Source organism: Rhinatrema bivittatum, chromosome 1 (genome assembly GCF_901001135.1).
Source record: "Rhinatrema bivittatum chromosome 1, aRhiBiv1.1, whole genome shotgun sequence".
In the NCBI taxonomy this organism is placed as follows: domain Eukaryota; kingdom Metazoa; phylum Chordata; class Amphibia; order Gymnophiona; family Rhinatrematidae; genus Rhinatrema; species Rhinatrema bivittatum.
Window position 1 is genome coordinate 45,517,818 of NC_042615.1, and position 27,731 is coordinate 45,545,548.

Sequence of the window (27,731 nt, forward strand, 5' to 3'; positions counted from 1 at the left end):
TCTACAGAGGCATTCTCACCTCCTTTTATCTACTGGTTTTGCCTCTCCCTATGCACTCTAGCATTCCTCTGGCTCTGGCCATTGTTCTTGTCGTACTAGAATAGAATGATTACCTATCCTCAATTAGTGATTTTTGTTTTTTTTGGGTGAAAAATGTTTTGGAACTTCCACCCATCCATTCCACAAATTTAAATTACTGAGAATATCCAACATTCAGATTTTGGTGCCTTAGCATGAAATTTCATTCTTATGTAAACAGATCTGCAACTTAGAATATCACATGCACATAACAAATTTATGCTGTTTTCAGTTTTTTTATGGTTAAAACCTAGGATTTTTTTTTCTGAATAAGATTATAACTATTTCATTTTTAGATCTATGTCCTATTTTCATAACTACATCCAAGATTCTTGAAAAACATGCTTATTCATGTGCTTTGTTCGTTTTTGTTTTTTGTTTTTTAACAGCAAAATGTGAACCAGCATGTCGTCACGGAGGAGTCTGTGTCCGACCAAATAAATGCTTATGCAAAAAAGGCTATCTGGGTGCACAGTGTGAACAAGTGGATAGAAACATCCGCAGAGTGGCCAGGGCAGGTATTCTCGATCAGATCATAGACGTAACGTCCTATCTGCTGGATCTAACCAGTTACATTGTATAGTTTCTGGGACTGTGTCTGAATGATATCTTTTCAACGGGCATTTTATTTGGAAACATGTTATATTAAAAAAAAAAATCAAAACAAAAAACTCTGTTATGCTTTCTGCAGACTCCTGTGATTCTGATTATTTTTTATTAATTTAAATATATCTTCCAAAAGAGTGTATGTGTGTGACTATGCATATACGTACGTATATATATGGCAAACGTGGAAAAAGAAGGAAGCTTGTAGCGCATAAAATACGGACCCCTGAAGGAGGGCGATGACTGACTAAGGATAAAAGACATAGAGAAATACTGCTGATGGGACATCACTGTGTCCACCTGTAGGAGGCAGCTTTTATCCGCTATAAAACTGAGGTGTCCTTTGCTTTGTAAAACCATCCTGAAAACACAGGAAACACAAAAGAGAATCCTGATGACGTGTTCACTTTGACTGTTGCCTGCTGTTTGAACTATAATTACCTGTTACAAATCTAAGATTTTGTAAACATATTGTTTGTGTTTGTGTGTGTGTATGTGTGTATATATATATATAAATATATAGATATACATATGTATTTCTATATATCTATATATTTATATAGATGTACATAAAATGTGTGTGTGTCTGTGTAAGAAGCACATGCATGGACATCAAAAGTATGTTCTCAGAACTAGTGTTATAATCTATGTACTTCTGAGGCCTGTTTGACATGATCCAAGGCATAAATCTGTATGTTTATCATATGGTCTATATCAGGATTTCCCAAACCTGCCCTAAATACACCACAGCCAGTCAGGCTTTCACGATATCCACAATGAATATACATGAGATAAATTTGCATGGGTTGGAAATTCAGTATATGCAAGTTTGTATCATGCATATTCACTGCATTTATCCTGAAATTCTGACTGACTGTGGGAGTCCCCAGGACTGTTTTGGGAAACGGTAGCCTATATGATGCCCTTAAAGATTATTTGGTATCACTGATTTCATAATGGATGTAGGCTTTTACCCTTGTAATCAGAACAGGTTTTCATAGCTCATTACACAAACTTGCCCAAGAGATTTTAACTGTGACATTTTTCTTAAAACAAAAATGCTCCTGATAAATGGTTGAGATGATAGTCTGGTAAATTCATAAATTGCTTATCCATTGCAAAATTGAAATCCTTATCACCATCACTGTACTATTTCCTTGGTAAAAATGCAGTTATTTGATTATTCCACCTTTTGTATCAAGAACTTCTCTATATTTTTATTCACTTATGCTGTAGAGTACTTCAGATCAGAATAATAGAAATACATGTGCATTTTGTCATACTTTTTAAAACAAAATGGCGGCATACTGTAGGCGCCTGCCCGCAATAGTAACTAGAACCCCCCATCTCCGACCCAATTCTCCTTCATCCCTCCTCCCCCTGCATAAGGCTAGATTTCAAGAAACAGGATTGTGGCAGGCAGGTATACTGGAAGAATTATTTGTCCACAACTTTGTTAATATCCCAACAAGAAATCTACAATACAACGAATATGCAATTATAACAGAGATTATGATGATCTAACAATTTCATCTCCCCCATCCCATATTTGACTAGTACATTACTAGCTGCTAACCATATTGCTCATCTCAACATCCAGCTTGCCAGACAGACTAAGCCGGCATGAGTAATTCGTGGCCTGCCAGACAGACTCGGCCACTTTAAGTCCAAATTCTTTTCCACAGCTTGCCAGTCAGACCCGGCTACTTAGTTTGTATGCAAGATGCCACCTGCCAGACAGACCCGGCGGGTATACCAAGTTTGAGAATAAATGTCTACTTTGCAGCTGACCTAAGATGAGTTCTTCCTTCTGTTGTAAGCCTGGAGTAGTGACCTATTGCTTAGTCTAGCTCCTCCCCACCTGCTACAGCCAATATTGTAGCAATAAGCCTGCTTCTACCACATCCTGTAATGTGGTCAAAAATATTTCTGGCCCTACTTTGGATAGGGGTACCCTACTTTTCCAGTATTAACCAGGTTGGTCCTGGGAAAGGAGCTTGTGCCATACCGCCACCTCCCAATTTACCCTCTTCTAGCTCATTTCTATCTTTTTAGGAGCAATAATGCTCTGCCAAGCCCTCTTTGGATGATATGCAATCACACAAGCTTGGCTCTGGGAAAGAGTGTTGCTACCTGGGCCAAATCTGACTTGATAAGTTTTACCCCTTTTAGCTCTGCTAGTTCATTGCCACCCAGATAGATGAGGATAAGGTCGGGCGATGGTTGAGTCCCATTGGCTTGTATCAATGACAGTAGAAGCTGTTCCCAGAACATAGCCCAATCCATAGCACTCTTACTCTGCACGGTGCTAATCCTAAATGCAGTGGTCATTCAACCACCTGCTTTCAGGCCCAAAATACAAAGGAGTTGCCACAGATCCATACAAACTTTGTCACATCTAGCAAAAAGGGGAAATCACAAATAGGTGAGGAATATCCCAGTCCTCCCCACCCATTCCCTATGAACCTGCTGCCTATTCCTTACCTGTCTGAATCATATGCAGTCTTACATATAAAGTCTGTTGTGTCTACTATCCCTAATGCCTTGTGCAAACGCAACAGGATGTCATGTGTGATGGGGCACCTCTTGTCTCTGACGTTTAGAATTCCATTATCGCAGGCCCACACCTGGACAAGTTTTCTCAGAAAGAATGATCCAGATTGGTTGGGTTTGCCCCTAAGTTTTACCAAAAATGCAGTGCTGGCAAGTATTAAGGTCTTCAGAATGTTTAACAAGAGGCCAAATCACCAAGCATGCATCACAAAACCAACCAGAAGGGTTGGTTCTATAGGCCAAACACATTTTCTGCCCTGGTCCCTTTGGTATGAAGAAAATTGTTCCCATCCTTTGGAATAGGGCCATCATATGGAATGCACAAGGCTAATCTGAATAATCATTTCATGTCACTGTTCCATAGTCACGTCTCCATGGTCACTTCAGCATAGGTTTCCCTTCCTTGTTGGCTTCTGGGGCCAGCATCCAGAAAAGCACCTATTTTGAATGAGAGAGAGAGCATCAGCGATCACATTAACAACATCAGGTATCTGCTTAGCCCTTAATGTTATGTTTAGCTGCAAGGCCTCCAACACTATCCTCTGCATCAAGAGGGTTAACAAGGGGCATTTTTCAGTTTGACTGTTAATCACCATGACAACTGCAATATTATCTGATCACCAAAGGACCCTCTTATTTATTAACCCGTTTCCCCAAATCTCAAGAGCAACTAGTATAGGAAAAAGCTCTAGAAAGGCAAAGTTCCTGGATATCCCTTCTTCCCCCAGTCAGATAACCATTGCTTCACGTACCCGCATCCATTAAAGTAAAGGCCAAAACTGTTTCCTGCTGAAGCATCCGAGAAAAATTTGAGATCCTCATTGAAGACCTCAGGCATCTGCCATTTTGTAACCCCATTAAAACTTGTAAGAATGGCTTGCCAAACTTTCAAGTTCTCCTTAATAGTCCTACTAAGTCTAACAAAGTGATTCTGGACCCTCATAGTAGCTGACGCCAAAGTGAGACAGCAAAGGAAACCTGCCTTATTGGGATAATTAGACGCACAAAGTTCAGGAGCCCTATAAGGGACTGCAGCTGACCGATGGTCTCCTTTTTTGACACCAGTGACTGACCTACCGCTACCATAAAGTACTTATTTTTTCCAGGGGTAAATTGGAGATCATGGCATGTCAGCTTGCTGTTAGGCCTTCTGTCTTGTCTTTTGCCAATGGAATACCAAATTCAGAGGTGACATGCCTGAATGTGTCAAGAGCACCACTACATTCTGATGTGCCTGGCCTACCTACAAATAGGAAGTTGTCTAAGTAATGTATGATTCTATTGGAACCTGATCTGCAACTGGTTAATCAGTGGACAAGGGTGTCAAACGCTTGAAAATAAGTGCAGGAAACAGAGCATCCCATGGACATACACCTATTGAAGTAAATGATCCTTTGAAATGAGATCCAATAAACAAACTGAGTTGGTGTGCACCAGAAGTATCCTGAAAGCTGACTCAGTATCTACTTTTGCCAACAAGGAACCCCTCCCGGAATTGCGGACCATCTCAACGATTTGATCTAAAGAGATATATTGTGCAGTAGGGTACTCCTGCTGAAAGTAGTCATTGACTCCCGAGTCTAATGGAAATAACAGATAATATATTATCTTGAATTTGCCTTTGTCTTTTTTTGAATCCAACCCAATAGAGGAAGTCCTAAAATGAGTAAAAGGCTGGGTCTGAAATGGGCTCACCACCTTCCCCAGCTCGAGTTCCTTGTCTATTTTTTGTTGGGCTATAATACCTACCTCCTGTACTGAGCAACAATTGCTAGAAAAGGGGCCCCAATAAGGGAGCATGAAACTGAAATAGAATCCATACTCTAAAAGCCTTGCGTCATCCATATTCGGGTATTGCTGTAACCACCATTGCATCGCAGACTAAGATACAGGCAGTAGCGCCTTATCAATTGAGCTGCCTTGCTTTAAAGGGCTGGAACTGACCTAGGGATGGACAAACTGTGGCTATTTGTTCTGTGACTAAATTTGCATATCTATTGCATGCACATCACCCCGCACTGAACAGTTTGCAAAGTTGGGGGATGGCTGTTTTGGGAGGAGCCGCCTGCTCAACACCGAGAAATGGCAGCTTGGTCATCGGGCCCTCTGTCTTGTATAGAATGCGATAGATAGTGGCTGTAATGTTGTTGGCTGGAGTATTGTATATGTGATTAAAATAATGTTGTAGTCTTCACGCCAAGAAGCTTTGGCTATGTTGCACTTTGCACATGACTTTGTAACAGTACAGTGAACATTGAAAATGGTGATTTTTAGCACGGATATATCATGGAAATTCAGAGTCCTTGTATTGGTATAGTGGGGTAGATTTTCAAAGGGTTACGCACGTAAGATATGCACGTAACCCCTGAAAATCTACCCCTGCACGCGCCGAGCCTATTTTGCATAGGCTCGGGAGCGCGCGCAAGCCCCGGGACACGCGTATGTCCCGGGGCTTTAAAAAATGGGCGGGGCCGGGCCGGGGGCCTGGCGGCGGTCCGGGGCGGTCCCGAGTCCTCCGGCACAGTGGCCTGTGCCGGGGGATGGTGCACCAGCAGCCGGCCAGCGTGTGCAAGTTACGCCTGCCTTGGGCAGGCGTAACTTCTGCAACAAAGGTAGGGGGGAGGATTTAGTTAGGACTGGGGGGTGGGTTAGATAGGGGAAGGGAGGGGAAGGTGGGGGGGAGCGGTAGAAAAGGGCGCGTGCAAGGGGGTGCACACTTGTGCAAGGTGCACAAGTGTGCACCCCCTTGCACGCGCCGACCCGGATTTTATAACATGCGCGCAGCAGCGCGCGCATGTTATCAAATCGGGTGTACATTTGTGCGCGCTGGGTAGCAAGCACAAATGAACCCCGCACGTGCACCTTTAAAAATCTGGCCCATTGTGTTTTTCTAAGTTGTGTTCAGGTTTTAAGGGGGAGAGAAAGAAAAGATCAGTACCCAAAAAAGTAATTTATAAGTAGCGCTGCAGAATGGAATCTCTGTTTAGTTTATGGTTTTGAACATTCCTTTCTTTCAACCGCAAATTAGATTTTCATAAATATTTTTTGTTTTTTGGCCCAGCGATTTCCTCCTGCATCTTATGGGCTTCTAGCTCATTGTGAACTTGAGTTGGGAGCCTTCATTCCCAATGACTGAGGGATTTCCTTCCCACCGACCCCACCCCCTCTCGCCCCCCAATTTGCATCCCTTCCCAATTCACTTAGCCCATGCATTGCATCAAAGGTCCTTGGCCAGGGCTCCATCCATGACCCTGCAATCATGTACATTAAATGTGCTCACTAGGTGTTGCTCTTGCACAATGACTCTGACTTCCTCCCTCTCCCTCCGCACCCCCCTCCCCCCCCCCCCCCCCTCCCCCCCTCACTGGCACAGGGAGTAGTGCCTTGGCCTGGTGATCAAGCTCTTTTCTTCTGCCTGATGGTGCATAGAATTTTCACAGACCCATCAGGCCAGTCCAGTGCTTTTTTTTTTTTTTTTTTAATTTAAACAAGCCTTTGCTGGCAAGGGGCAGAAGAACAATCGCAGAGTTCCCCCACAGGGCTTTTGATAAATACCTGTTTGTGAATGCTTAACCCTGACCGCTCTCACCAGACTCAAAAAACAACTTAGAAAACACAGTAAATGTTCTTGTACTGTCTACAGTTTTCTACATTTGAATTGCAGTTGTTTTAAAGTAATTAATCAGAAATTAATAAAATTCTATATACTTATGTATTTTCATTTTGGTACTTGCTGTAAAAGAATTTGTTGAGGGAAGGACTAGAATAACACATTTGGTCTTCTGTACCTTGCCTTTAAAACCTTCCAATGCAAAATGGACATTTGCCCAGAGACCTCAATTCAGCACTTGGCAGACAATAGCCTGCATTAAAAAGTGCATGCACAATTATACACAGCGTAGATGCCAATTGGCAGTCTATTCAAAGAATCCTCTGGATTAAATGAGCATGGAGACCAAATTGCCCTCTTACCCCAGAATAGGGGTGGTAACCTTCCAGTCACACCAACACTTCATTGGCTAAGCGGTGTGACAAATCTTGCAGTGAACTCAGCAGCAGCCTGCATCTGTAGGTTAATAGCAGCCCTTTGTCTCCACTGCTTTCTAGCCCTAGTCTTTTACTGAGTTCCATTCCAAAAACTTCTACCAAAAAAAAAAATGTCCTGACAACCATTTTGTTAAAATGACCATAGCTTCTAATCTTCCCTTATTCAATGCTGGTGACATTAACAAAATGTGAACTCTTTTTGAACAAGCCAGCTGTCTAAATCTGTCAAATGTGGTATTTCAATGCATATTAGACTGCTTGTAGGGATGGCAGCACAAAGAGTAAATGCTAGACTTTTTTTTTTATATTTAAATTGTCAAAATGCAAAGTGGTTCACAGCAGTTTTCTAATGCATTCACTTTTTTAAGATATTTTTTCATCAGCAGAGACTATTTACGCAACGAGTTTACGATTTTGTTGGCCTGATTCCTGTGTCTATAAGTCATTACTAGAACAAGATCAGTTGCTTAAAAGTAAGATTCAAGTTTTCATACCATTTTTTTTTATTTCATGTGGTTTCCTACAGTAAAGGGCTGAAGTCTACCGAAAGGATACCAAGAATTCCTTATCATAACAAACAAGGTGGACGTTACTCGAGCTGCAGTTCTTGTACATGAGTAAAACATAGATGTCCTTGGCTTTCCTAGGAGCTAAACATGTAAACACAGGGATAGGTTTACTAGCAATTATTCCCATAGACACAACATGGGTGAGACCATCTGGCCCTTTGTACAAAGCACACACAGAAAAAAAAAAAAAGAAAACAACCCAGTTTTACAAACCTTTATCGTGCTTGATGCATATCACATCTAGAATTGTGTTCTACAAAATGTTTTGGCATGAGATGATTAATTTAAACCTTTTTACTGGGATATCCCAACAGACTTTTCCACATTACGTGGCACATGGAGACTGGTGAGAAACAGCTGTTAAATGGAAAACCCTACATATTTATTAAAATGAATCTTATTGAAAACAATGGCTGATGAGCTCATGTTCCTCCAGGAGGCATAAACATTTAAACTATCAATTTGATTGGAAAATGTTGTCACAGTTCATATAGTATTTGAAAAAAAAGCAAACAATGGCTGCCATAAAATATCAAATGGTTTGCACATGCACCAATGTTCCTATCCATTTGTGAAAAAAAAGAAGCATTGTTATTTAATGTAGTAACTAAGAACTGTGCAGTTATCTTTCTCTATTGTCTCTTTCCCCAACCATGTTTTCATTTCTAACCTCCTCCCCACCCCCCCCCCCCCTCACCCAGACAGTATCCCCAGACAGTTCTGGGGAACCCTCACTAGCTCAAGGGCTGGAAGGAAGTCTCCTCCAAGGCACGCCCTCTCTGTGGTAGCAGCAAATATTTTCTCTTCCTCTCTGGCTCTGAGTGCACTGAATGTCTTCAACAGTGAGGGGCACACACAATTCACAACACGATGACCTGGCCATTGGGCTATTCCTGCAAATATCATGTCAGTAAATCAGCTATGAAAACTCTAGGGCACATTCGGGATAGGTGAGACAAGCAGATATTCTATGCTCCTTAGGAGTATATTTTCAAATGCATAAAAATAACATATACACATGTAAGTAGCATGCACTCACGGATATGCTGTTTTATAAATGTCATAAGTACTCGTGTATTTTCCATTTTGAGCATATATTTTACTGGCGAAAAGAGGAGTGGTCTAGGGACATTCCGGAGTGGAGTTCAGAAGTACGCATGGTAGTTGCTATTTTGTAAGAAATATTTGCGCATACATTACAAATTTGTTTGTACACTTTTACACCTGCTAACTGACTGGTGCAAGTGAAATCGGACTTGTCTGTTGTCTGCAGTTTTTGGATGGGAGATCTGGGTGAACTGGTAGGGGTTCAGGGCGAAATGCTGGTGGGTCTAAGTGAACTGGAAACAAACTCTGTAAATTGGCAAAAGTATCAGCAATCTGGTGATTTCAAGTACGCACACAAACAGTATGTGTGCATACTTTAAAAAATACCAGTCTGCGTATAAATCAGGATTATCATGCATATATGTAAATTTTTTTAATTTATTTTCAAATCTGTTTTATTGAATTTTCACATATTGTACAATAAAGACAAAAGAGAACGGTCAAAGCACATGAAGATGGTGTACTCTTCTCATCTTCACATGCTACTCAGTCATGGTATTATAAAATACAATTAATAGATTTAACGTCAACATTTTCAAACAAACAATCCATATACCTTCCTTTCCCCTTTATCTCCCACTCTCTCCCAACCCATGCTCTGGAACTTAGGCAACCATTTATGAAGCTCTGGAAACCATTCAGTTGGTATGACTCATATTATTCCTATTGTGTAATGTTTAGAAAAAGGCTACAAGCCCTATGGGTCAATGCTTGTATATAAAGATCCTAGACTTTCAAAAGAACTCTGCACCTAATGGTCAAATCAGTCTTCTCCTCATTCCATGGCGCATTACTGATGTACAGCTGTCTTCAGTGGTGTAACTGTGAGGCCTCCAGGAGCAGCCACTTTTGAAGGGTAGTTTTCTTTGCTAATAATAGGATTTTTTGCCCCCATAGCTTAATATGTTCATTGGGAAAAAGTGAGGTTCTGAAGCTCATCAAAAAGGACTTCCAAAGGAATTAGTGTCCTTATTACCCCCTGGATGTATCTCTGCATCCTTGTATAACTGAGCACGACCAGAACTGATGCCCCAAGATGCCCTGAGCATCTTGGCGTTTAGGACACTTGTCAGACTGAGATAATCCCATTGTACAAGCATGAGCACTAGGTATATAAGCTCTCATCAAAAATTTATATTGAGTTTCCCGGAGTCCCACATTAGACATGAGAGAGCGAAGTCTAGAAAATAATTTTGCATAATTATCCAATAAAATATCTGTATCAATCACCTGTTTCAACCCCCAAATAATACTATCATACTCAATAATAATAATTTATACAAATAACAAATGGTATTTCGGTCCGGCTCTTCCAGATCAAATATCTCAGAAAGTATTTCCTGATTTCTATGAGTTAGATCAAGTAAATCCAAGGACTGCATATAACGCCTAATTTGGAGATATGCATAGAATTGTTTATTGTCCAAGTCAGAGGAATTTTTAAAATTCTTGAAATGACAAGCTCTCATCAGACTCATTTAATAAGTGTGCTAATACCTGTATACTAATATTGCCACACTCTTTAATTAAACACTCTACATTGAAAACCCAGGGCAAAGTCCCTGTTACCTTCTATAAGTAAATAATGTGATATTCTACAACTTAATAGGGATGTGCATTCATTTGCAATGAAATAGGAAATAGAGACGATATTTCCTATTTCATTGCGTTTCAGGGGGCCAACGAAACGATAAGAAAACCCACTAAATTTTGTGTGGTTTTCTTATCGTTTTTGGGGGGGGAGAAAGGGCACATTAAACAAAAAAAAACCCCAAACCCACCCAACCCTTCAAATTTAATTAATTGCAACCCCCCACCCCAAGACTTACCGAATGTCCCTGGTGGTCCAGCAGGGTCTCGGGAGCGATCTCTCCCTCTTGGGTCATTGGCTGCCACTAATCAAAATGGCACCGATGGCCCTTTGCCCTTACCATATGACAGGGGCTATCGGTGCCATTGGTCAGCCTCTGTCACATGGTAGGAGCAATGGATGGCCCGCGCCATTTTTAGGAGGAGTCTGAAATAAATGCTTAGGAGGAGTCTGAAATAAATCTGCTTGGGCAGCAATATAATTTGAAATAATCTGATTCTGCCTGTTAATGACAATGGGTAGTCCATCCAAGTTTGCACCTTTTGTTTAGTTTTGTCCAATAAACATTAATCTTTTTTAATTGGGATATATCTTTATGCAAGCGAACCTCCAAGTACTTTAGCGATCTTTTGACCTTTGCATTGCGAAATCAGATCCACATATTTCTACCACTTCCTCTCTCATTGGCAGTGCCTCCAACTTCTCCAAATTTAACTTTAAACCTGCTAATCTGCCCCAACTAAGAATTCCTTTCTTTATTTTATTTTTTCAACTCTTTATTTATACATTTTCACAAAATACAAGCAAATATCATAACTTGTAACATAAGAGATATTATTAGAATGAAAATACATTATAAGATGTTATATTTTTTAAGTGCATAAAATATATAAGGTAGATTTTTTAAAAACGTGCAGGCGTCCATGTGCATGTGGTTCCCGGCGCGCACATGGATGTGGCTTTTTTCTAACATGTGAGCGTTGGCAAATACATGTTATAAAATATGATTCTTGCACGCACATGCGTGCCGGATTTCAGTGTCCGCATGCACATGTAGCCTACCCTGCACGCAACATGGGGGTATTTTAAAAAAATAAGAATGGCGACCTGAGTAGGGTTATCCCAGTTCCCTCCCAGTCGGCTCCAATTAAGGAGATGACTGGGAGGGAACTTCCCTATCCCCCTAACTACCCTTCCTACCTTTTCCCCTCTCCTCCCCGACCCCTAACCCTACCTAGCTAGTTAAAAGTTTTTTGTTTTAATACTTACTGCTTCTTTGGAGCAGAAGTAACTTCCACATGCGGATTAATGGCCACTGTCCCAGTCGGCCCCCTCCCCACCCAGATCCCACCCCCATGGCCCGCCCCTTTTGCATGGCCCGGCACTTCTGCGTACCGGGAGATATGCGCATGGCCAGGCCATTTCTAAAATGCGCTCGGCACTTGCACGGCCCAGCCACGTGCGTATCCCCCGGGTTGTATGAGCTCGGGCTTTGTAAAATTTGGGTATGCCTATATGTGTACAAAATAAGTAGAGAAAGTATGGGGGGGTTTTGCATTGGAAATATTCATGCATACTGAAACATAAACCTGCACTTTTGTAGCAGAATTACGTAGTATTTGATTAACTGAGCATAAATCTCCATGAGTCCATTCACTTATGCACGTAAATACTGTACTTTGGATAGGTTGGAAAGTTAGGCTCCCTGGTTCTTTCCTGGCGAGGGAGTGGGTTTAGGTTTGAAAGTCAGACTCCCTGGTTCTTTTCTCATGGTGGAGGGGGAGGGAGGAGAGCAAGAGTCAGTCTTTAAAGGCCTTAGACATTTGGAAGTTTCATACAAACATCCCAGCAAGAAAATACACATTACCGCTGTGTACAAGGCAATTCAAAAAAGTGGAATATAATTGTTTTAAATAAATAAACGTATAACGTTTAAAAAGGAGATAGAGCAGCTTTTAAACTAGAATCAGGGGAGAAAGCCAACAGTCGCTCAGCAGTGCATGGTTCAGAAGGAGATATCTTCAAAAGATACTAATGAAACAGGAGAGTTAGGACATCCAAACAGAGAGGTTCCATTAAAAGCAAAAGTAGTCCATGTGCCTATAAGAAAAAAATCACCTGAACTAAAGGTTATTAATACAAACAAAAAACACACTTTGAAATGTCTGTATGCCAATGCCAGAAGTCTATGAAATAAGATGGAAGAGTTAGAGTGTATAGCAGAGAATGATGAGATGAACCTAATTGGCATCTCAGAAATTTGGTGGAAGGAGGATAACCAATGGGACAGTGCTGTACCAGGGTTCAAACTATATCACAATGATAGAGAGGTTCAACTTAGTGAGGGGAGTGGTGCTTTATGTCCAAGAGGGGGCAGAGTCTAACAAGATATAGATCATACAAGAGACTAAATGCACAGAAGTTCCAAGTGTGTGGGTAAGAGTACAGTGATAGGAGTATTCTACAGTTCATCTGGCCAAAATGATGAGATGGACATGGACAATGAAATGCTAATAGAAATCAGGGAAGCTAACCAAATTGGCAGTGCAGTAATAATGGGAGATTTCAATTATCCCAATATTTACTGGGTAAATAATTAAATATAACATCAGGACATACTAGAGAGATAAGGTTCCTGGATAAAATAAATGACTGCTTCATGGAACAATTGTTTCAGAAACCGACGAGAAAGGCAGCTATTTTAGATCTAATTCTTAGTAGAACACAGGATTTTGTAAGAGAGGTAACAGTGGTGGGGCCACTTGGCAATAGTGATCATAATATGAACAAATTTGAACTAATGTCTGGAAGGGGGACAATAAGTAAATCTACAGCTCTAGCACTAAACTTTCAAAAGGGAAACTTTAATTAAATGAGGAAAATAGAAAAAAACTGAAAGGAAGGACACGGTTTTAAAAATACCATCTTAGAAGCGCAGTCCAGATGTATTCCATGCATTAAGAAAGGTGGAAGGAAGGCCAAACCATTACTGGCATGGTTAAAAGATGTTATTTTAGCCAAAAACATTCCTTCAAAAATTGGAAGCATCCATCAAAGAAAATAGGAAAAAGTATAAATATTGTTAAGTTAAATGTAAAACATTGATAAGACAGGCTAAGAGATAATTTGAAATGAAGTTAGCCGTAGAGGCAAAAACTCATAATAAAAACTTTAAAAAATATATCCAAATCATGAAGCCTGTGAGTGAGTCGGTTGGACTGTTAGATGATCAAGTAGTTAAAGAGGCTCTTAGGGAAGATAAGGCCATCACGGAAAGATTAAATGAATTCTATAATTCCATGTTTACTAATGAGGATGTTAGGGAGATACCAGTTCCAGACATGATTTTCAAGGGTGATGATTCGGATGAACTGAACCAAGTCACGGTGAACCTAGAAGATATAGGAGGCCAGATTGCCAAACTAAAGAGTAGGAAATCACCTGGACCACCTGTTTTCATAGTGCAGACTCCTGTGGTCTAGCAGCACTATACTGGAAAAATCTCTTGCACTTGCAGAATGAGTTCCTTCACACAGTAGCTCTGAAGCAGTGGTTCACTACTGGCAATCCTCTCTTTGACTCCAGTAAGATGAACTCCATTTCTTATAATTCAGACATTAAGAACATCTCTGAAAGCAAAAGAGGAATATGGGACGAATTCCCCACTTCCTTAAGATCTTCTTCCGTCACTTCCCTCTCAAGATCCCTCCTTGGATCCCAAAAAACGCTCCTAAGTCATAGGGCCTGGGAACCACACCCTTGTATCCCAGCCACCCTCTTAGGATGGAAGACTGGAAGAACAGAACCCGAGCCAGAGTGAATTTTGATGAGCACACCCTATCAAGACGCCTCCTATTGGGGAGAGTCAAGGAACCATATGCATTCACATTCTCTGATCTCATGTATTCAGCATCTTTGACGTCTTTAATAAGGGATACTTTGGTGACACCCTTACAGCAGTGAAAGAAGAGTGAATAATGTCCATTACCACCAAGGGAATTCTGTGTATCCTCCCCCATGTATCAAATGCCCTAGTTCCTCTCTACACTGTAGTACACATCCTAGTGTACATTGCTTTCTGTTCCTAGCCTGACGCTTTCATTTTCAGACACTTATTTTAAGCCACCATACAACTTTTTTTCTCTAGCAGAGAAAAAAGCTCTTGTACAGTGTATCTAAGGACTGAACTCTGGTGTTTGTTGGATGACACATGCATTTGCTACTTTGCATGTCTGTGTTGCTGGCTGTAGACGCTTCTTGGATCCATTTTCTTGGAGTGTATCCTAGTCTTCTTCCAGCTTCTCTAGCATATACCAGTGACAAGTGTGGTGAAACAGTTACTGACAAAATGATAGGTAAAGTCTTGCTGCTTAATCCTTGAAACACTAATGCCTACCAGTGCTCAAGTCAACCTGTGCCTCACTTCCAGGTTAACCCTTTCTTAGCAAGCTGCATGGCTCCCCATGTTGGGGAGCCATGCAGCTTGCTAAGAAACTTTTCCCCAGGAGTATGGATGAGCTAATGCCCATTCTGATGCCTCCAGAGCCACGCTTTAAAGGGGCTAAATGGCCTGAAGTATACACACACACACACACACCGCCCGACTCGGCACCAAATCCCTTAAAATCCCCTGTCCCACACTCTCCATCGCCCCTTGAGGCAGCCCAAATGTTAAAAAATAAGCATTTTGCAAGTTTTACTCCCAGTGCACTGCTCATGCTCCATGTCGTCCCCAAACCTCTCCCACCTGTAGATCCCTCCCCCCAACCCATAATCCCCACCCCTTTAAGTACCTGCAAGTCTCTGATGGACTAGTGGGGCTCAGAGTTCCCCTCAGTTGCCCTTGAAAAAAAATGGAGCCAGCCAGCCAGATTTCCACTTATGTCCCCCTTAGACTGTAAGCCTTCCATCTGCAGTACCTGAACATAATCTGCTTTGAAGTGGCATGAAAGGCAGAATGTTAAAAAAAAAATGAAAGTCTCCCTGGTTAATAATGGTTTAGAGTCTTTTCCTTCAAGAACTTGTCCAGACCCTTTTTGAACCCTGCTACACTGACTGCTTTTACCACCGAAGAGCCGCTAAACAGCCGCACCCCGTAGCAGAGGAGACGCCCAGGTACTTGCACCTTAGGACATTTTATGCTCAGCTTCTAACTCCCTCTTCCATTTAAACTCGGTGCAAGGAAGGAAAACATTGATGGGCACTAATACTCGCTCTTACACTCCTGGCATTGTTTGGTGGGGGGAGTAACACTGTCTTCCCCTAGTATCCAGAAATCCAAGCCATACAGGTGTCAACACTCAGCCACCTGAAGGATTAACTCCATCTAACGCCTTGTGCATGTATTTATAAGCAGAAATGCTTGGGCCTTTATCCATTTGCCTACCTTTGGTAGGATTTGCCATGTCTTTAGGATGTCACTCAGATTATTTGGTTTTCCTGTTATGGGCAGAAGAACCCTGCACCATATCTGATGTTAAAAGACGGGCTCCCCAGGTCCATATATTTCAGTTGACAGAGAGCTTTAGGCCAGACACACCTTCGTGGTTTTAACCTTCCCAGGGCCTCCAGCTTTTGTTAAACGGAGGTGCTCTCTCTGGACCTGATTTATGAAAGCTTTTCTCCATTTTTTTATCCTTGTACCTGTGGGAAGAACCATTTTTTTTTGCCAAACCGGGTGTTTATTGCTTGTGCTCTTGCCCTCAGCAGTCCTTCCTGTCCCACTCTGCATTGTTGGGACACTGGATACATACGGCACAGTGCTGTGATGCCTGCGGCCTCAGACCCTTCTCTACAAACTCTCCTCTGTCCAGGAAACAGCCAAGCAGCCCCGCATTTTGAAAGGTAAAAAACTGGGATAATGAATGATAGCTAATTTAACAGGATACCCCTCTCTCAAAGTTAAAAAAAAAAAAAAACAGGTTGATTGGAAGAAGAAATATCTTTATTTTCTATCGTCTTTACAAAATCTTTTCCACATTAGGACAAATTTAAACAAATCTAATATCTAAGAAAATTTCTGTTTGAATGTCATGGCTTTTTCTTTCCTGGGCCTTTCCCTTTTTCTTCCAGTTAACTAACCATTTGCCTGATTAATTGCAGCAGAGTTTTCAAAGCCTACTATTATTTGTTTATAGCCCCAAACTGGGGGGAGGGGGAGGAAGTGATGAAATGAGACATTCTTTTCTCATAGATAAATATTCAGTCATCATCATCCATGGCAGGAGGAGAAACGAATAAATGGCACCTAAGTCCAATTTTTAGTAAAATCTTCTTTTTTTTTTCATGAGTGTTGGCAAGGGGGGAGTCTTTCATCCTTTCAGTTTGTTTTCCAATTTATCTCAAACGATTTTTTTTTTTTTTTTGCATAAACTTTAATTTTAAGTAAATGATAGCTCTGAAACAATTTAACTCGCAAATATGCGCGGTATGTGAATGGAAAGCTTAAAAAAAAAAAAAAAACGTTCACATCATTAGAGCAGTACGGCATTCAGTGGTGAAAGAAATATGTCTGGGGTTGGAGAGGAGAATACCTACTCTAACCAATTAAATGTGCAGAAGGAGTTCCACTGCATGTATACGTTTTTAGCCAGGTTAAAAAAGAAAAAAAAAAAGTTTTCCCCCCGGTGGGAGGGGTGGGTGAAGGCTTTAGGTCAGAGGAGTAAAATAGCCCTCATGCATAGGATTTCCAAAAGTATGTGCACTATTTCCTCCTCCCTGCCACACTCACAAATAGCAGGTGCAAAGTATGAGGGAGCTTTGGAAAATCAGCAGCAGGCGACACGCGGTAAATGTATCCATGTAATCATAGTTTTTGCAGAGTTACAATAATCTTGTATGTCCCGCAGAAAAGCGGATTCTTTTACAGAGTTTGAGCTTTCCAGAACACAGATTCCGCCTTCTAGGGTCATGCCCATAGAAATGGGCCTGTGTGGTCTCAATAGCTCATCTCCTGCAGCATCTTTTGCTAATCCTTATGTTACCCCAATAAAAGTCATCACAGCCTTCAGCGTTCATAGAGAGAGAAAACGTTGCTTCAAGAGACTTAGCATGAAGTAAGTTTTAAATAGGTAAAAAAAAAAAAACACACATCAGTTCTTTATAGTACATTTTTCTCAAGTTATTTTGGAGACCACTTCATTGTGTTGCCTTTGCTTATTACAGATCTTGCATTTAAGATGTCTTCTTTTTAGAATAATTCAGGGAATTAATTTCAGGAATCAGGTGGTGCATGGAAGATGTATTTGCTTTAGAAGATGCTGAACTAGTTTGTTAGTTCAGGTCACCATTTTTATTCACCAGTTACATTTTATAGTTTTTTTAATAAATTTTATGCAGATCTAAACTTTATTCAATTTCCAGATAATTCATTTAATTATATACTTACATAAGAACACCACACATATATACAAAGGTTTGTGCAGACTGGTGTGCAGGAAGTTTTTCAAGAAAAAAATGTGTCATTTTGTTACAGTAGGCTGCAGCAAACTAGTAAAAAAATGAAAATGCAAAGAGAAAAGCTATATATTAATAGGTGTGTATGGCTTTGTTACGTAGTATTCTTTACACCTCTTCTTACACATCTCTGCTAAGTGTTTTCAGTGGGTGAAAGGCCATATAACACTGTACATATATCCCAGAATGAGATGTCTGCAGCATTTTTGTACATTTGAAAAAGTCACCAAATGTTTTGACCATTTGCGAGCTATCAAATGTTTTTCACATATGGATAAATCACACATGTGTATGATATACACTTATGGGTCTGTGTACATTTAGCATGCACCCAGAATAGCAAGCTATGCACTAAGACCCTAGTTTGCACGCTAGATCGGGGTCAGATGACATTAGTGGTTGCACACTGAAATTAGCACGTACCCACCTGTATATGAAGGAATATCAGATGCAAATTAGGCTTGGGCAGGCGCACAGTAAATAGCATGGCATATCCTCCTTCACCCACTATTTACCATGCCTGCTAAAGCCTAAAAGTTAACATCTGTCTCGGATCAGTTGCTGCATCTCAAAATCCACCATGCTCACCAACCCAAAATGAAAGTGCCAGTTTGCATAGGGATTTTGTGCCCCCCAAACCCGCTTCCCATGAAGAATGCAGTCTCTGCTATCAAGGTAGAGTCCTCTTCAATCAAAAGCATCCCTCCCCTTATCAAGGCTGAGCACTCCTTCATCACAGCATTCTCCCCATCAAAGGCAATTCCCCACCACATGCATACACACACAGACACACAGACACATCGAGGCTGTACTCACTCCAGGCCTATCTCCCCATCAAGATCAGGCCAAAAGCCCTTTGGAATGATTCCTGAAAATTCCAAAGGGTCCCACTCTTCACCTGCAGAAGGGACTGGACAGCTCTTCTGCTGGCACTGCTGCACGTTTTGAAATGACACTGCCTAGTGGCACGTTACCATTATTTGTATTGCTGTTACATAACATAACACATTCTGGAGGGGCTGGGTGGTTGAGAGGGCAGTTTGGGGGATGAAATCCCTATTGCTCACCTGCCCTTTCACTTTAGGCTCGAAAGGTCAGGGATTTGCAAACCCAGCATGTGCAAGCTAATTTTGTGCATCCACTAGAGAGACTTCATTTTCACAGGTGCACAAAAAATAGTAAGGAAGATCATGTTATGTGGGCTTTTTAGCATGTAATTGCCTAAGTCCCTTAATGTCAAAAAATGTTAGGTTTTTTTTTCATTGGTTAAATTAAATTTTATATTGATTGGAAATTAATTTCTAATTGTATAACTACCTTATCATGGAACAACAGTAAAATATTTGAAGTCTAAAACATACTTTCTGTGTAGTTATCTTGGTAAACAATTTCAGATCAAGCATTGCAGACAAATACAAAAGGGCTTGTTTATTAAAGTTTTGTGCCGCTGTCTTCTGTGGTGATAACACAGGGAGGTTTTCTCTTGAGAAATCCAGTGCAACTACTGTACTGGAGCATGACTGTCAGAAAACTTTAATAAATGAGTCCCAAAGGATCCCTAGCCATGGAGAAACATGAGTAAAACCTGCAGATCCTGTAAGGTCTGTGGTGTTGCAATAGATTAGGGAAAATGGGTCTGTATGTGTCATCAGTTTTTGTTACTTACTAGCTTAATATCTTTGTAGCATCAGAATTCTCTAAATGCAGTTGTAGAAATAAGGGTAAAAAAAACAAGCTGTAGGTTGACATGTTTTTATTGGACTAATTTAGTACAATCATTAGGGAGGACAACTCCAATAAAAAGATCTCACCTACAGGTGGTTTTTTGACCCTTATTTCTACATATCTAAGTGTAACTAACATGGTAACCATAATATTGTGCTGTAAATCCACTTCAGATATTATATTGATTCTATCGCATAATAACGTAACTGAAGAAAAAACAGTAGATTAGGTCCTTTGAATACTTACCAAGGTCAAATGCAAACATAGAAAGGTAGATTTTAAAAGGAGCACATTCGCACACGGTTCCCGACATGCGTACACGGACACGATCATTTTATAACATGTGCACGACTCACACGTGATCGGGCCTTTGCCCAGTTCCCTCCCAATCTGCTCCAATTAAGGAGCGGACTGGGAGGGAACTTTCCTACCTCTAACCCTATCCTTCCTCCCTCTTCCCCTCTCTTCCTTGACTCCTAAATTAACCCTAACCTTCCCCATTTTCTTTTATTTTATACTTACTGCTCCTCGGGAGCAGAAGCAAACTCTGCATGCCGGCCAGCTGCCGGTTCACACTTCCCCAGGACAGCAGCTAATGGAATTGTCCACGCCCGACCCCCGCTCCACACCTCCCCACCCAGCCCACACCCCCAGCCTGCCCCTTTTGCAGGGCCCGCCACTTCTGCGCGTAACAGGGGTTACGCGTGCGGCCGGGCCCGTTCTAAAATGCATGTGGTGCACGCAAGGCCCAGCCATGCACGTAACCCCAGTTTTTATGCGCAAGGTCCTTTTAAAATCGGGCCTGTAGCTTGTTAGTGTGTATATATGTGATCAAAAATACATACATATATATATATATATATATATATATATATATATATATATATATATATATGTTTATACCTCCAATGTGAGCTCAGAAATTCCCATATTAGCAAAAAAAAAGTTTATGCAGTTATTAAATAGATTTCAAGGAAGAATGAAATAAAGATTCTTTATATTGCATTGGATTTCAGACTCAAATTGCAATATTGCTCTTCATCTTGTCAATGAGGTATGAGAGATATCACAAAGTCAGCAGTTTGTACAGGAACAATTTTCACAGTGGCTAAGAATACCCATCACAAAATCACTGTGACTATTACAGTCCTTGTAACACAGCTTGAAAAACAGCAGCGTTGAGACTTAATAAGAAAAACTGAATATACAGATTTCATGACAGGTGTAGGCTTGGTTCTGGCTGCCCCTAGCCCATTGGGGCAGACAGCTTCTGTAACCAACTTGTGCTGCCCACCCCACCCCACCCCCTTAACCCCAGTAAAAATGTTCAGTCCCATCTTTGTGAGCTAGCAGAAAGAACCAAAGCTTTATCCAATGGTCTCCCTCTATGTTCTCTCTTGCATATTTAACAGATGTATGGAGGTCAGCTGTTCTTTCAAAAACTTCCAAATTGTAAAGTGAAATTCGTTTATGCGACGTTGTTAATAACACATGGAGGTAGTAAGGGTCATTTTCAAAGGGCACTTCTGTGGGTGAAGTTGTGCTTTTCCAGTAGCAATGGCCCTTTAGAAAATTGCACAGCCAATAGGAGTGTAAAATTGTGTGCTTACACATTGTATGGCACAGGGGAGAGGCAAGCCAGGGGGCAGAGTCTGGGCGGGATAGGGACATGTGAGCATGCTTTTTCATTTTAAAATGTTTGTGCATAAATCATTTCGGCTAAACTATGCATGACAAATAGCAAGTATACTAATCCGGGTCCATTGTTTTGGCAAGACAATTTTCAAAGCAAACTTATGCATCTAAATCCCCTTTGAACACTGGTGTAACTTTTTTAGGGGTTTTCGCTGACTAACAAAAATTATCCCTTAAAAATGTGTCTGTGGTCAGCCCATTGAAAATTTTGCGTTTTCAACAGTGATTGTTGGGGGGGGGGGGGGGGGGGTTCTTGTATTTTTTTGGTTTTTTCACTTGAAGGTGAATTTTAAAAGCCCGGCACGCACATTCATTAGGGGATGGGTGATTAAGACGGCTCACGCGCGCTGAGCAGATTTGAAAAGCTGCTGAGACACTTGCGTATCCAAAGTTTTCAAAAAGGGGGTGTGGTGTGGGCATGGTCGCTTCCAGGCGTAAACCGGAGATGTGCGTATAAATACATACGCACCTGGGCACGCACCCAGATCTCCTGCCGTGTAAGTTTACATCTGCTGTGGAGAAGGTATAAGTTATAAAATAACAAAAATTAGGCAGATCGGCAGGGTTTTAAGGGTCGGGCCTAACTGGGGAGAGTGAAGGCTATTAAACCAGGGGGGGTTTGGAGGACCTTGCCCCTTAACTGAGCAAACTAGGGATGTACTGGTTTAACTGGCAATGGCATTGGCACGCACCACTTTTAAAATCCCTAAACGTATGCGGTAGAAATGGGATTTGCCTGCACATGCGCAAGCCCACTGTATATTTGGCGCACATGCGCGAGCATCAAGGCTGTTTTATCACGTACACACACGTGTGCACGCATCTTATAAAATGGCCACGCCCGCACGTTGGTTTGAAAATTAACGTCCCCGTGTAGATTTTCTGGCAGGCTGTCAGTTTCTTTTTGTTTTTGGGGAGGGGGGGGGGAGAACCATGCAGTTTTTCTCGCAAGAACTTGAACTACCTTGATATTGATTTGTGAGTACACCAGGGCATGTACCTTATTTGGCGGTTTCTGACTCGTCATTGGTTAGCGCACAAGTTCTCTGATCGGATTGGGGGGAGAGGGGGCATTGCACGAACAGGAGGTTTTTGCCTTATAGTTAAAGTGTTTGCATAAGAATGCATTTTATCCAAACACTTTGCCAATGTACTGTGAAAATAAATGGTTTAGCTTGGGATTTATATGTGACCACTGTTGTATAAATGCATATATACTGACAGATCCATGTATACACACTATATATATGTAATATATGTTTTATGTATAATGCCTATACATTTTAACAAATATATTTCTGTATTATGTGAGAAATTGAATTGTTATTTCTTAATGAAGTTGTAAATGCATAGAATTGGTTTTATTGTTAAACTGTGGATTTAATGATTTTTACACAAAGGTTGTTTAATTATATAATTTTTTTTAATTTAATATATTTTATGTAAAAGCATGCCTGAAATTCTGGTTAGATCAGTGTTATTCTGTGATCTATAAACTGATAAAATGTATTAAACCCTATCTTATGAGCTATCATGAGCTATTTTTACAAAATTATGCATATTTCAGTATTGTTTTAAGTTGTTTACAACTAAAATGCATAAATTTAAAAGTGCATTCAATTTAAATAAAAAATCTAGATCAGCTTTACCGTCACTGAATTTAGAAATGTTCGAAAAGAGCCTTATGTTTGCAATTTTTAATACTCATGCAAGTAGGATAGCAATAGATTTATGAAATATTGGTCAGATTAAGTTTGTATGAATTTTAATCTGCTTTTTTTTAAAAATGTGAGTTTTAAAGCTGCTAATGCCTCTCTCTGTTTTGGAACTATATATTTTTGTATATATCCTTTTCTTTCTAGATTAAACCAGAGGCGAAAATGCATTGTGAATAGGTCAGTGGACCTTAGAATAAAAAAAGCCACCTGCATTATTGCAAGAAGTGTATGTGTATGTATGTACTGGGGGAGCAGGTACTCAAGAAGCATTTTTCTAATCTACAGTTCCATAGATGTAGGACAAAAGGCCCCTTTTATACTGTGAAGGAGAAAAATAAATGTTCAACTGCATACATCTTAAAAACTATTTCTGCCATTAGCGTGCATGGAGAAAATGCTTAGAACATGTGACCCAACGAGACTGTGTTTAGAAAATGGTTTCTCATTTTCTCAGCTCGGTTAACCCAAATTCTTTTTAACCTTTGGAGGGGGAATAGTGTAAACTGAACAATAGAATAGGAGATGTTTGTCAAAAAAAAATATATATATATATATTCATCCTAGTCCTACTAAAAAAAACATTTGGAGTATGTAGGAAGAGACTCTATCATAGATGCAAAATTAATGCTGTCTATTCCACAGATATGCTCAAACACATACATACCTTTTGTTTGCCCCCAACAGCCCCCAAAGCAAATACATTTACTCGTATTCTGGAGCACTGGCACAGTGTCACAGTTCCCTTTCCTTTATGTAAGGGTAATTTACAACAAACTCTTTCACACTGTCAGAAAAAGTAGAATAGCATAAACAAAGGTTTTTGGGTTTTTTTACTTCATCAGAGAGCTTTCCCCAAAATAAGTAAAGAACTTTCCCTTGCTTTTTTAAACAGTGGCTACAATTTTCCATGCTAAAGCCATTTATAACATACACACGGCTGCTCTTCCTGGCGATCACCCTTTCAAACCATTTTGGCCTAGGCTAACACCTGCATGCTATCTAGCTTCCTATTCTGAGCCTAGTTTTATTTATCTCCACAGCTTTTAATCCCCCTCGCCCTCTCACATTCATTCAGGCACACCTCACTCACTCACACTTGCATGCCACCCGCTTTCTACGTGCATGTAAACTCTTTTACACATATACACCTCACATCCGTTCAAACAGCTTGTGTCCATGATGGGACTATGGATTCCAAGGGCTATAGGGGTATTAAGAGACATGCAGTGCTCGCATGCATCACCGCTACATTGGGCAAGCTGGACTCATTCACGCTGACAACCTACAGCACTAGCCAGCACTACTGCACAAAATCATTTCTCAGCCACACAAGCTAATGTAGATTATATATATATATAGAGAGAGAGAGAGAGTAGAACTCACATCCTTCTTCACAGCACACATAAAAGATGGTGCCTGATAGGGTGATTGATATATGGTGACCAAATTTTCAGCAACCGGCCATGATATTCAGGACATTCAGCAGAGCGTTCTGGGTGTGGAAGAGAATGAGATCTTGTGTGAGGTGATGTGAGGAAAGGGTGATGTGAGTATTGTAAGTGATGTTATGTCATTCTTTTTGTGTGTTTGTAGGCGACAATGATTGCCCCCTCTTGCCCTGGCTGTTATCTCCATTTCTACACTCATCTACAGGCTCAGAAGACTGCTACACCAGGGCAGTTATTGATTGTACGTTTGGCTTCCTGAAAACCCACTTCCACTGTGTGAACCACGTTACAGGCTTTTCTGCCACTAATTCCTGCCAAAGTGTGCAATGGCCATGAAATCCATTTTTCATGAGACATTCCCCTAATTCCTGCATAATATTTGTTGTGCTTTCCTTATAAATATAAAAGTGTTTTTGCACAATAAATGAAAGATTTCTATTTTTTTTTTATTTATCCTTGTTTCCCCATTGATTCCTATGGAGCAGGGGCCTGCAAGTGTTTCAGGCGATATTTGAATGAGGCAGTATAATGATTCAGAAAGTGTTTTTAGTTTCTTGCCTGTAGTTCAAGCTGACATCAAGCGCTTACTACACCTAGTTCCAGACATCGATATCAGAACAATTCTGTATATTAGGAACAGGGATAATGAGGCTTATCTTTACTGTAATGAAGCTGGTAATGTGTTATGTGATAAAGAATAGGAGCAGGTCTAAAAGCCTCAAGATATGTAGGGCCTCTGAATCATTTTATTAATATAGAATTTGAATATTTATATTCATCAAAATTGACAAGTATTTCTCTGCTGGAAATCTTTTGGGTGAATTGAGCCTTGATTTTGGATGACTTGAGCCATCTGAGTTTAGGGTACAACTCTATGGTGTATAACAGTGGTTCCCAACCCTGTCCTGGGGACCCCTTAGCCAGTCAGGTTTTCAGGATATCCACCGTGAATATGCATGAGAGAAAAGTAGTATGCACTGCCTCCATAACATGCACATTTTCTCTCATGCATATTCACGGTGGGTATCCTGAAAACCCGACTAGCTGGGGGAGTCTCCAGGACAGGGTTGGGAACCACTGGTGTACAAGACCATCAGCAAATGCATTTGGAATCAAGAGATCTTGTAAACATGTGGAAATCCACTTTATACTAATCCTCAAACCCTCCCCTGCCCACTCCCAGTATCTTTCTATGTTCCACGTGGGTCACGATGCCGGGTAGCAGGGCGTGGCCTGGTAACTCACAGGAGGTGAATCCTTGAAATGATTTGTGAAGCCCTTCATCATACGTCCCCCATCTGTAGGTGTAAGTGTTTACACAAAGTTACATCTTTACAGTGGCAGCTCCTGCAGAAAACATTTTGCTTCAGAACCTTTTACTTGCAGTAATGGGCTCTGGGCACTAATTTGCCTGCATGAGATTGCCAAAATGTAAGGTGAGGATAGTGGAATCAGAGAGTGAGGTATAAATATCTCATATTTTGTTGTCAGAGCAGAATTATATCAGTATTTTAAAAGGTAATACATAGAAAAAGAGACTTGATGAATGTCCTGACTAAAAATGGAGAGGGCTCTCAGCTGTGGACCCAATTCTTTCAGATGATTGAAAATAACTTTATAAAAGGGCTCTTACACTGTCCTGCCATAACTGTTTACATAAAAAACAAAACCATGCTGAATACAAATGCCTTTGTATTTATTCTGTATGTTTTCTTAAAATTTGTAAGTATAGCTTGTGAACATGGATGCACTTGCCTTAAGTTCCATTATTTTTCCAATTTCTTTGCTTATCTCACCATACATTGTCACGATTTTGTAGTCTGGTTTTGACTTGGTTCAAAATGTCTAATATTTGGCCCTTTCTTTATTAGAACACAGTTCTAAGGTTATCACTGAAATATACTGCCTATCATGCCTTATAAAATGAATGCAAGGGCTAGAGTTGTATTTATCCTTGATCCCATGTGAAACGGCCCCAGACTAGACTAAATGTAATATCTTATCTGTGGAACATGTGTGCAAAGCTTTTCCTTTGTTGTATGGGGGTCACTTTGTCAATAATCATGTATGTAAGATGGCTCTTTAAACTGTATGTGTACAACTGAAATTTCTAGCCTTGTATTTACATATCTGTAGCACTTACCGTGGGATTGTTAAAAATGTTTGCAAAGATTATGGTTGTAAGAATAGACTAAATATGTTTGGGATTATGCTGCGCAAGATATTAAAAGCATTGTTTTTAATCATGTTGGCTGGATGCTTTATTTTGAAATGGGATTATTCATTGTTGGAGTAAAATAGACCAAGCAGCCACAGTGATGACAGATACTCCAAATACTGACGTCATAAAGTAGGAAATATTTGTTACGTTTCTCGCCTGTCATAGAAAAAAGAATCAGGAAGATTTTAAAAGGGCCACTTTGGGGGAAGAGAGAGAGAAAGTCTCCTTATAAAGCTCAGTCTGATACTCTATATATGGACCATTATAAGGGGGCACATTGATTCGGGGTGAGTTTTTGGGAGGTGGGTTGGGGTTACGGGGAGTGGTGTTACAGAAATATTCAGAGGTATTCATTGTAAAACTGACATCATTAAAGAATTTTTTACCTTATAAGTAATGAAAAGGAGTTAGAATTTTCATCAATTATAAGGTCAAAAATTATTTAATGATGTCAGTTTTACAATGAATACCTCTGAATGTTTCTGTAACACCAGCCCTCCTAACCCCTTGGGGGCAATTTTCAAACTCTCTTCCTTGGAACAAAGTCTGTGGATAGTTTATTACCTGTGGAGTTTGCACCAGTTTTCAAAAAGAAGGTACACACATGCTTTCACTTTGAATATGTGCAAGTACTTTTTCCATGGAAAATAACAAGCATAGGGTTAAAATTGTAGTCTATTTATTTATTTAAACATTTTTTTATAGACCGTCATTCAGAATAGCCCATCACAACGGTTTACATAATTAATTAATTAAAAAATAGGAACACCGTTAAAAGAAATATAAAACTTTCTATGTCAGTGCATACTGCATACAATCTTGTTTAAGATTGTATGACTGCATACAATCTTAAACAATAATAATAATAAGTAAATATAAAACATAATATAAAATAGATTCAATAATATAATAATATAA

At 40.4% G+C, this 27,731-nt stretch overlaps 1 long non-coding RNA gene across 1 annotated transcript; it reads left to right on the plus strand.

Annotated features, from left to right (window-relative positions):
- The first annotated feature begins 468 nt into the window (after positions 1–468).
- Positions 469–26,838, plus strand: LOC115090817. The gene is made up of 3 exons (XR_003856518.1): positions 469–596; positions 23,289–23,321; positions 24,738–26,838. It is a non-coding gene; the product is annotated as an uncharacterized LOC115090817 (long non-coding RNA).
- The last annotated feature ends 893 nt before the right edge of the window (positions 26,839–27,731 follow it).